A 10,765-nucleotide genomic window follows, 5' to 3' on the forward strand; every position below is an offset into this window, starting at 1 on the left:
GATCCTACAGGGTTTTGCTCAGATTCCAACACTGATGCCCCCAAAATGATTTCTTTATGTTTGTATTCTCAATTCAAAGACAAGATTTTCACTTTGAGATGGAGAATTGTGTGACAATCCCTTAGTAAATTGGAAATAGGGAAGTACTTTAAAAACTTCCCTCTTTAATTCAATTGAAAATGTTAAAAATTAAATGTATCTTGTGAAGAAAGTGGATAACCTCTGTACTTTTGAGAGGGGAAAATGACCCAAATAAAGTAATTTAGAAGCCTAGGGTAGAGATTTTGGGTCTGGACTTCTTTCCTTATGTTAATACCCATATCAGCCAGATTGGTCATATCTTGAGGAAGTTTCTACCTCCTTAGAAATTTAAAAATAAAGGGTATTCTGATAAGAACACAGAAAATAAGAATAACTTACAAGAATACACCATATTTTTTAGCAACTCCTGTGACCTCAAGATGTGATAACTTCCCCCATTTTTTTTCTTCCAAAGAATTGGCACTGATTATCTGGACACTCTTAAGAAAACCTAAAAAGCTATTTTTAAAAACCTGTCCCTAAGAGATTAAGCAGCCCTAGCAATCTTCCTTAGTTTGATAATAAATTTCTTTTTCTTTCAACTTGGTTGCTCATTTTATCTAATTCCTGATCTCCTCTCAAAGATGGAAGGTGAGATTATCCCTGGAGTCTCAAGGAACTCAGACTAGGAAACCTCAATTAAGGAAATTTCCAAATTTAATTTCTAACAGACTGAGAAAAGCAGCCAAGTTCATAATGTGGGAAGAGTTAAGTTCTGACAGAACTCAATTTCATACTTTCTGGTTTGTAATCTTCTAAGAATTATTGACTGGGTGAAGAAAATCATCCACAACCTTTTTATGAAATACAAATAAAAACAAAATTGCTAAAGTCACCTTTTAAGCTGGTATTTATTAGGGTTTATTTCACCTTAGTGTGTTAACCATTTAGGTCCTGAAAACATAAAACATTTTTGTCTCTAAAGAGTAGTGAGAATTTTTTCTTTGTTTTGTTTTTAATTGAGAATTTAGATACTATTCTAGATAAACTGAAGCAATTAAATTGGGGCGTGGGGGACCAAGCGTCATTTGTCTAGATTACTGAGTCCTTTACACTAAGTTATTCCATTACAAAAGCTTCCTGCATCCCTCTCTCTTTCTTTTGCAGGGGTGAATTCAAAAGCTCCCCTGATTCAGGTTTACAGTAAAACAAGAGGAAAACTGCTCTGTGATTCCACAGCACTGAAATAACAAAGAATTACCCTGGATAACTCAAGCAAAACCCTTCAGAACATTTCTTTCTCCAATTCTTGACCCCAAGAGAATATTAATCAGTCCTATTGAGGATCCCCTTTGTACATCTCATCCTGGCTCCAATATGCTTTTGTCAATTCACAGCTGCCACCACAGAACAAAAAGTCAATGATTAGTAAAAGCTTGGAGAAGACCAAGAAAAAAACAATTTATATGCTTATAAGATCTTGTACCTGAAGTCCACAGATTTCTAGCTGTGGTCTTGTTAATTATAAGCTTTTTCAGGAATGGGAGCTTAGGGCCTGAATCCTCCGTAGCAACATAGAAATCACAGCAAAATTATTAAGTTCTGAAAAATAACATGCCTGCCTGAGAGATGTAGAGAAAATCAGTTGCTTTCTCATATATTAATAGCAGGGCTGAGTTAATAGTAATTGGACCCAGACAGGAGCATGTGAGTTTACCCTGGACCCAAGAAAGTACCAGTTGACTGTTTCACCTGTACTCAGATTTGTGTGAGCCACAAGGGACAGGAGCAGTGATTGTGATATTTAGAAATGGTGTCCTATGGAGGATGCTGCCACACTCAATACAAACAATCCTGCCTTGTAGTTATAACAAACACTAAATTTGTTGCTGATTCTGGATCCTTTGAAGAGTGGATTGTTATTTGGAATTAAGTGCAAAACATATGAATTTTTAATTTCAGTCCAAGTTTCTGACCTTCCTCAGGTAACATTTGTAATCAAGTTACAGATAGATGAGAGAAACTTCAAATGCTTTTCCTTAGAGATTTAGGATCCTTGTTAATTAGGAGAGAGGAATCACGTACAATGGTAGATTATATTTGGATCTCTGGAATTTGAAATAGTGTAAATTAATCAGTACTAAAAAGTGCTTATTCCTCACCCACCTATTTCACCATCATTCTATCTTTATTCATCTAAAACTCCATCCTTTACTACCTCCTATATCTTCCCCTCTTCTACCTTTGCCTCAATAGAAAAATCACCAATCTGACTTTGCATAAAAACAGAACAAGTTACTAGAACTTTGGGGTGTCTGGAATACATTGTAACCACTTGCCCTCAAACAAGCTTTAACAATTAAGAAGGATGTACAAAAGGTCATTAAGATGAACTGAGGAGAGTAGAAAGAATAATAATTGGTTAGGGGTTAGAATCTTAGAGCATCAGGGCCATTCAGTCCACTACACAGACTCAAGGGTCGCTTCTGCTTGGTACTCCACCACAGAGGCCTTCCTGAAAGTCCTTCCCAGGCAATTGCTGGAGGAAACATAACATTGGTATAATCTTCTCTTAATGGGAGAAATGTTTCTGTTTGCAGAAGTAGGCTGAAAGGCTACTAAAACGAGGAACAAAAGGAAAACCTTGAGAAAGAAATGAGAAATGGTATTTGATAGGATTTGTTCTACCTTCTATTACCCAATATTGGAGAAAGAAATTAGAGCTTCCTATCTGTTTGGGATCAAATCTTCTGTTCCTATTCTGTGTCATCAGTAATGAACTTAGAGAATCGAAAAGACCTGGCTCAAGTATCTCCCCAGAAATGTAATAGTTGTGTGACCCTGGACAAATCATTCTCCATGACTCATTTTCCTTATTTAAAAAATTAAGTTGGATTCCATGGCCTCTAACATTCCTTCTAGTTCTAAATTTATAGTCTTATTTGACTTTTTCAAGTATACTTTTTCAGTCTGCATGTTAAACATTTGAGCCCTCAAAATTCCTGGGACAAAGATTTTTGATCTTTTATTAATTGAGTTTGCTGAGATTCATTCAACAAAAACAAACAGTCCCAAAACAAGAGTGTCTGGAGTACATTTTGACAGTAAATAAATTTCTTGGAGACTTAACTGCATTTAATTTCAGTAGTCCATCCATATGCATTTCTCAATACCAGCAGTCAAAAACTAGATTCTGCTCTGGTTGAAAGTATCCCACATACCATCTTCAGGTTTAGTGTTTCAAATGAAATCATTCTATGTAAATGATTCATCTACTTAGGAACAATATAAAAAATAATATGAAGCTTTAAGGAATTCCTAAACTTCTCAAAAGATCAGATCTCAATCCTGACCAAAAAACAGTTAACACAAACCTTTGACTTGATATTATGACCAAAAATGAGAAAATACTTGCGTGGAACCATTTCTTATCCAAATTATTTTCATAAATGGAAAGAACAATTGAGTGAAGAAAGAACATTTATTAAAAGTTGATTAGTACAAAACACTGTGCAAAGTGTTAGGGATACAATTAGAAAAAACAAGAGTCTCATCTTCTTAAGGATCTCACATTCTTTTGGAAAAGATCATAGCTTTTAGTTGCATATCAGAATGAAAGTTCCTAAGTTTTTAGAGTGCATATGTGATTTCGCTTATGTAATGAACACATCATTGACAAACAGATAATGTTTGACATCATTTGTACATACATACTTCCCTTGAGTGTCTTCAGCACTGGTATCAACCAGAGCTATATTCTAAAGATCTAGGAGATGAAGAAATGATCTTGGGAGGAAAGAATATCCCTAATTAGCATAACAGTTTGTTTAGGGAAGAGGGAAAGGAAAAGGGAATATACAAAGAAAAAGGGAATACAAATTTTTAAGCACTTACTATATGCCAGGCATTGTGCTAAGCACGTTATAAATCTTAAGTGCAATGTCATTTAGGATCTTGGAAAAATGGTAACTATCCCAGACACCATGAAGGGCAAATAAAGATATTCCCTTACGGCCCTCTCTTCCCCCCTTTTTTTAACCAATAGGCTATATTCCTTGTGCTCTTGGGGTCAGTATAATTCCCTACACCAACATCACTGCCTAACACTATTTCCTTATGACAAGTAGTTCCTAGTATCTAGTGCTATATATAGAAAAGGCCCAGGGATCCTTAACAGTTGACCTTCCTTATTCACCTTAACCATAGAGATGATCAATATTTTCGATGCATTTTCCTTAATGCCTACTGCATCAGGACCACTTCCTACACATTGTTTCTCTAATCAGGCTCTCCCCCTGTTTTGTACATAACGTTATCTTGTGCCTGGTCACAGTCTACCATTCTAGATACCAGGATTAAAAACTGAGGCTGAAGGAGCATCTCATTCATTCTCATTTTTGAAAAATGTAAATGAAACCAAAGTGTTTTTAATAGCATCAAGAATAGAAAATACTAAATAAGAAGTCTAGAATTTTTCTGATATACTATTTTGCTAACAAAAATCTGAATGATAACATTGATGACAAAATTAACATATACCTCTTTCCTTAGAAATCATAGAGGGATAGGGAAGAGACCTGTGATTTCATTAGTATAAGGAATTGCTAGCTGAAAAAAATTCCTTCTACCAAAACAGGTCAGTATCTTCTCTGCACTTTTTATCCTTAGAGAGATGTCTAGAGCATAAAGAAGATAAGTGTCCAAGATCACAAGACCTGTATATGTGAGAAGAATAGTTTATACCTGCTTCTTCTTGACTCCAAAGCCAGTTCTCCTTAACACAATATACTGCTTTTTATCTACTATAAACTACAGTCTTATTTGTGGCAGTTTGTATGAGATAGTTTTCAAAGCAGAGCACTATCAAAATGCCACAATTTGGTGACTTCTAAATGCCCAAGTACTTTAATGAACAACCACCAAAAAATGGGCAAAATGAAAAATTGCCAAGGTAAATCTGATTTGTGGATTTTTTTTTCTAATTAACTTGTTCTACTGTCACATGAACTTCAGCTTTCAGATTCATATAGATATAAATGTAGAAACCTGGATATTCAGGTTTAATATAAATGAAGAAAATATTTCCAGACTATTTATAGGCCACAATGGTAGCCCTGGGTAAATATAGAAATTATTTTCATATTAAATTGCCTCAAATTTATAACTGTGTCCTCAAATAAGAGAGTACCTTTAATTGCATTTGCAGCAATGTTAAACTATCCATATCACCCTGTAAACATACACCACCTATGGATCAAAGTAAATTTATACTGCCCAACAGTCACAGTTTGTTGCTCTGTACAATTCAGAATCTCATTTTTAAAAAAGCTCTCTGAGGACAGGAACTGTCTCTCTTTAAAATTTTTATCCACACTGGTTTTATAACAATGAATTTCAAATGGAAAACACTTTCATTAGTGCTTTTTTATTCATTCATTCAATTATTCATTTATTCAAAGACCTAACAATTTTGCTGATCCCTGTTAAAAGTCTTGAGAAACTTGCAATTTTCTATGGTGCAGAAACGTTCATTTAAGATACTGTGCTGAATTTTTCCAGGTACCAGCAACCACTTTTTAACCATTGGGCAAACAGTTGAAACAGTGGAAGAATGAGTAAGTTTCCTAAATGTAACCTATTTTCCTGCCATCATATCAATTGTCACTGACTTCTTCCTGACCTGGAACTACCAACAATTATTTTTCAGTTGAGTAATATAAGACTTAAGAGAGGCAAAGAAACATTCTTATCTGTAATAAAAATAGCAAGTTAGCAAAGCTGGAATTTCTGTTCTCAAATTTAAGGGTATTTTTAGTGATTTTTCCTTCTTCATTGTGTATAAAAACATTAATTATGGCATCTTGTTCTGCAGTCAGTTGTAAATAGACCATATGTATGTTATGTATACATATGTGTGTACATATACATAGATAGATATAGCTATAGAGACAGCTCATAGTATTTAACTACCAGAATCCCTTTAACTTTTTCCCTTCATTCAATAAAAACCATTCTTCATAAATTTTCTTTTCTCATTACAATGTGGCCTTAAAGTCTACTTTGTCCCTTCTTTATTTTTTCATTCAGGTTCTGTCAGGATCAGCTCATTGTGCTTCTATCTTCTGCTAGTAATATCTCCTAGAAAACCAACTTTGAGCTAACTGTATTGGATCCATATTACATCCCAAATATGTAGAATCCAAAAATCTTATCAGGACCCATTGTGGAAAAAAAGCCAAAATGTCTCCTGTAAGAACCTCTTATAACCTATGCAACTAGATTCCTCTGAAGGCCTTCATGACATTATAAAAAAAAAAAAAAGGTCCTGTTAGAAATATCCAAAATGTCAAAAATTGCATTTACATTGAAATGTTTTCTATCCTAAAAAGAACAAAGAGAAAAAAATAAACCTCAAGATGGATAAAGATTTACTATTGTGGTGAGTTGATTAAAAGTATATTCATATTTGTAGATGGGCATCTTTTCGTCATACCATTTGGATTTTCTTGACAAAAAGACTAAAATGGTTTGTTATTTCCTTCCCCAGTTCATTTTACAGATGAAGAAACTGAGGTAAATAGGGTTAAGTGACTTGCCCAAAATATGAGTCTTCTTGACTCCAGACCTAATACTCTATACAGTGTGCCATCTAGAAGCATTAGGTATAAAGCATAAGTATATATTAATGTAGTGTTGTTCTTTTTTCAAATGCAGTCAGGCATTAAAAGTTCAGTTCTTTATTGTCTCTTCCAAAATAGCCCGGTTAGTTTTCTTAGAGGCCTATCTCCTTCCTTGATCCCAAGAGTTCTTGCAGCTTGTCTTTTAGCTCTTCCAGCTTCTGCCTCTATCTAGCTCAACTCCAATTCCTGGATTCTCAATCTCCTCAACTGACTCTTGACTGAAGTTCTAAGAGCTTCTTATATATGATCTCTTAAAGGTGTGAACCCAAAGGTTGATTCCTCCTCTGAGAGAGTGGGATTGTGGGAGGTGTAAATTTGTGAATCTTATACTGAATCCTGAAATCTCCCAAATTTGTGAACTAATATGTGAACTCTCAAAGGTGTAAACATAAGCATTGTTTCTATCAATTCCATTGAGTTTACACTTTGTAAGGATTCTAACATATTAACACAAATTTTAAAAATTATTTCCAGGGTATTAATGATGGCAGATCTGGGTAAATATAGAAATTATTTGTGTGTTAAAACTCCCTCAGATTTGTGTGTGTGTGTGTGTGTGTATATATATGTGTGTGTGTGTGTTTGGTGTTCATGGTATGTAATCATCAGAATCCTTTTACTTTTTTCCCTTGTCACGCACCACCACCAAAAATTTCTCATCACAATGTGACCTTGAAGTCTAACTTGTCCCCTTCTTTATTCTTTCACTCATATAATGTTAGGAATATGACAATAGTTCGTTCTGCCTCTATTCTCTGCTAGTACTATTCTCCTGGGAAACCAAATTTGAGTTAACTATGTTGTATTCATAGTACATTCCTAAAACACAAGAGTTGAAATCTCTCATTAGGATCCACTGTGGGAAAAGATCCAAAATTTCCTCTTCAGGAATCATTTCTAAGCTATTCTGCTAGTTGAACCCCACCGAAGAATAACATAAAAAGATAACATGACTCTCATTCCATAAGCAAATTCATACTCCATCCCCATGAAATGATAACAAGAGTAGCCTATATCCTACAAATCTTTCTTCAAAACCTACAATCACAAAAACCACAAGATTTGGATAGAAAGGCAAAGGTAAGGGATTAACCTAATCCATAATAGTAGAATTTCAAGTTTCATGGTAGTTGGTTGGAGAAGATAGTTGGGAGCAAGAAGATCTTGATGAGGATTCTCAAATCTTAGCACTTGGGCAATAATTAATGTATGTTGACTGTTTCTGGCAATATCAATTGTCAAAAAAAATCATTTAAGGAGAGTGGAATACTCATGAAAAATACCTAGAAGTGACTTCATGCTAAAAAAAAAGAGTGACTTTAATTCTAAGTTATACTTCACAAAAGAACCCTAAGAAAATGGAGATAGTAGAGAAATGGAGAAGATTAGAAATGTGTTTTGTTTTCTAGGTAAAATGTGATAGAAATGGAGTAAGGTTAGGATGATCTACTAAGAAAGATGAGACTCAATCTTTACACAACTGAAGACCCTAATGAAAGGTAAGAAGACTTTGTAGCCATATCCAAGGACTGAAGAATTGAAATTTCATGAAGGATTGATCAGTCTGTAAATGCCTGCAATTCAGGAGCTTCATTAAGTTGTTTTCCGGATGTTTCAGGAAAATCAAAGTAGATAATGTAGACTGCGTTATATAACATGTTGGACTATTCATCTCAAAGATTATGGTCAAGTTTGATTGATTATATTTCTAGGACCTATGACCACAGAGTAATAAATCAAACTGCTATCATTCATTACCTGGGGTTACATATGCTCTTAGTCAAGCAAAGCCAGTTTGTTCTTTATAAAGGAGTTTCTCTGATCCCATTCAGTAATAATAAGGACCAACTATTATCAGTCAAATGCATCCTCAGCAATTATGTTATGCAACAAGCAAGAAGGATTGCTCTAATAAGCTCTCTTTGCCTTTCAGAGAGCTAGTTCTCTCTTCTACCTACAATCATTTTGTGGGAGATACAATTCATTTTATGGGTGATAATTCTCCTCAAAATTACTTTCTGTATATTTATATATACCTCTTTCTGTGTAAGTTTCAATGACATTTACTCACACAAACATTGTATATAAGTATATATAATTCAACTTAAATTCATAAAACACTCAATGATTATTGGGAGTCTGTAACTTTCCCCCAGACCAGTGAATCTTTTTAAAATTTGTTTTAGCCTACATACAAGAAAGAAAATGTAGACAAAATTTAATATATCCTGCTCTAAAGAATTTAGGAACTTCTGGTGAAAGAGTGATACAATATACATATCGACAAATAAATATAAAATGCAATCATATATACATATGTGAAGTTCATGGTTTAGAATTCTGGTGTTATCTTTTCTCTCATTTTCTCTACCCTCATCCTTTTTTAATCTATTCTTTGTATTCATCCTTCCCCCCCCCCCTTTTTAATAGTTCATTATCTCTACTCTGGAATCAATTTCCTGTCTTTGAAATATTGATCATATTGTCCTAGCTTCATATTTTTAGTCTCATGGTTACGATTAGATGATGACCTAGGCATAGCAATAAACTTAAGACAATCTCTAAAGCAGAAGACCTGGCCCTACAACTAGATTATAATAAAATTTGGACAATACAGTCAATCCATTATCCTCTGTCGTGATCATGCCATCATAATAGTGAAGCAATCCCCATGAAAAGTAGCAAGAATGCATACAAAATTAAACTTGATATAGTGGTCCACATATAATGTCCCTCTCAGGTAAATATAGATATTTATAATATTTATATTTAACTTGTGATACAGTTAAAATAATGGAGCAAATATGCTTCTCTCCAATTGGCACCTTTGACATGGAAATTGTAGCCCTGGACCAATCCCTGTTCTTTATAGAAGTTTCAGCATGGTGACTCATATATATTAATGGTTAAAGATTGAGACCCTAATTTTCTAATACCTTTCCCTCCTCTTTTTTTTTTTTCTTTTTTTGCTAGGCTGCTCTCAGGCTTCTCAAAAATCTCACACTGCCCGGGGGAATATTCTTGAATTATGTATTCTTGGGATAGAGAAGATGTCTAACCCTCTCAAAAGTTCAGGGTAAAGGAAATACAGTCTACTGATGCCAACAGCTAACCACTAAAGAATGTGACAGTTGATAACTGGGTTCTATGACTGTTGAAGTCTGGGAAAACATATATGAATATATTCCCTTTGGAGGCAAATGACCAGAGAACTCTCATTCTCTATTATTATATCCCTAGGCTCACTGAGACAAAAAGAGAAGGTCAGATATTCAGTCTTTGCTTCACAATTTCAATTTGACTTGATGAAAGATCACTAATTCCAAATTTTTAAGATGGAAAGATGAGAAAGGAGAGAAATAAGGATTAATGTCCTTGGCAAGAAACAAAGTACTTTATAGTAAAGGAGTTTACTTTTGTTCTGGACTCTATCTTACAATCTCTTTTGAAATGAGTTAACATTTTGAATTGTGAAGTCTAACACTTCTCATAGTTCTGATCTTACTCAAATCAGTCCTTTCTAAATCTAGGAAATATATGCAATTTCAGAACTGACCCAAACAGCAACACTCGAGCCTACCTGCTTAGTATGACATCTAATTACCACTGAGTCAAGGCCATATTACCTAAATCAGAACTTAATTGGGAACTAAATTAGGAATCTCCAAATGTTTTTTCCTCTCCAAATCAGTGGTTCTTAAACTTTTGTTCTCAGTATCTTCATGTTGTTAAAAAAACTATCGAGGATCTGTTCAAAGAGTTTTTGTTCACATGGATTATATTTATAGCTATTTACTATATTAGAAATAAAAAGGGTTTCAGAGACCCCAACAATTCTTTGGACTACACTTTGAGGACTACTGCTCCAAATCTTCAAAATTAGGTGGTTGCTGTTTTGGTTTTCCCCAAGTGTTACACACTTAAAAATATATTTTTTCATTGATTTAGAGCTTCTTTTCTGTTTGTTGCTTTATAAACCCACTAATTAAACCATCCACCTTTAGATAAGAAACTTTTGTGCTCCCAGGGAACTACTTTTTTCAGTGAAATTTTTTTTCCCATGT

The sequence above is a fragment of the Sarcophilus harrisii genome, chromosome 3 (assembly GCF_902635505.1).
Source record: "Sarcophilus harrisii chromosome 3, mSarHar1.11, whole genome shotgun sequence".
Lineage (NCBI taxonomy): Eukaryota > Metazoa > Chordata > Mammalia > Dasyuromorphia > Dasyuridae > Sarcophilus > Sarcophilus harrisii.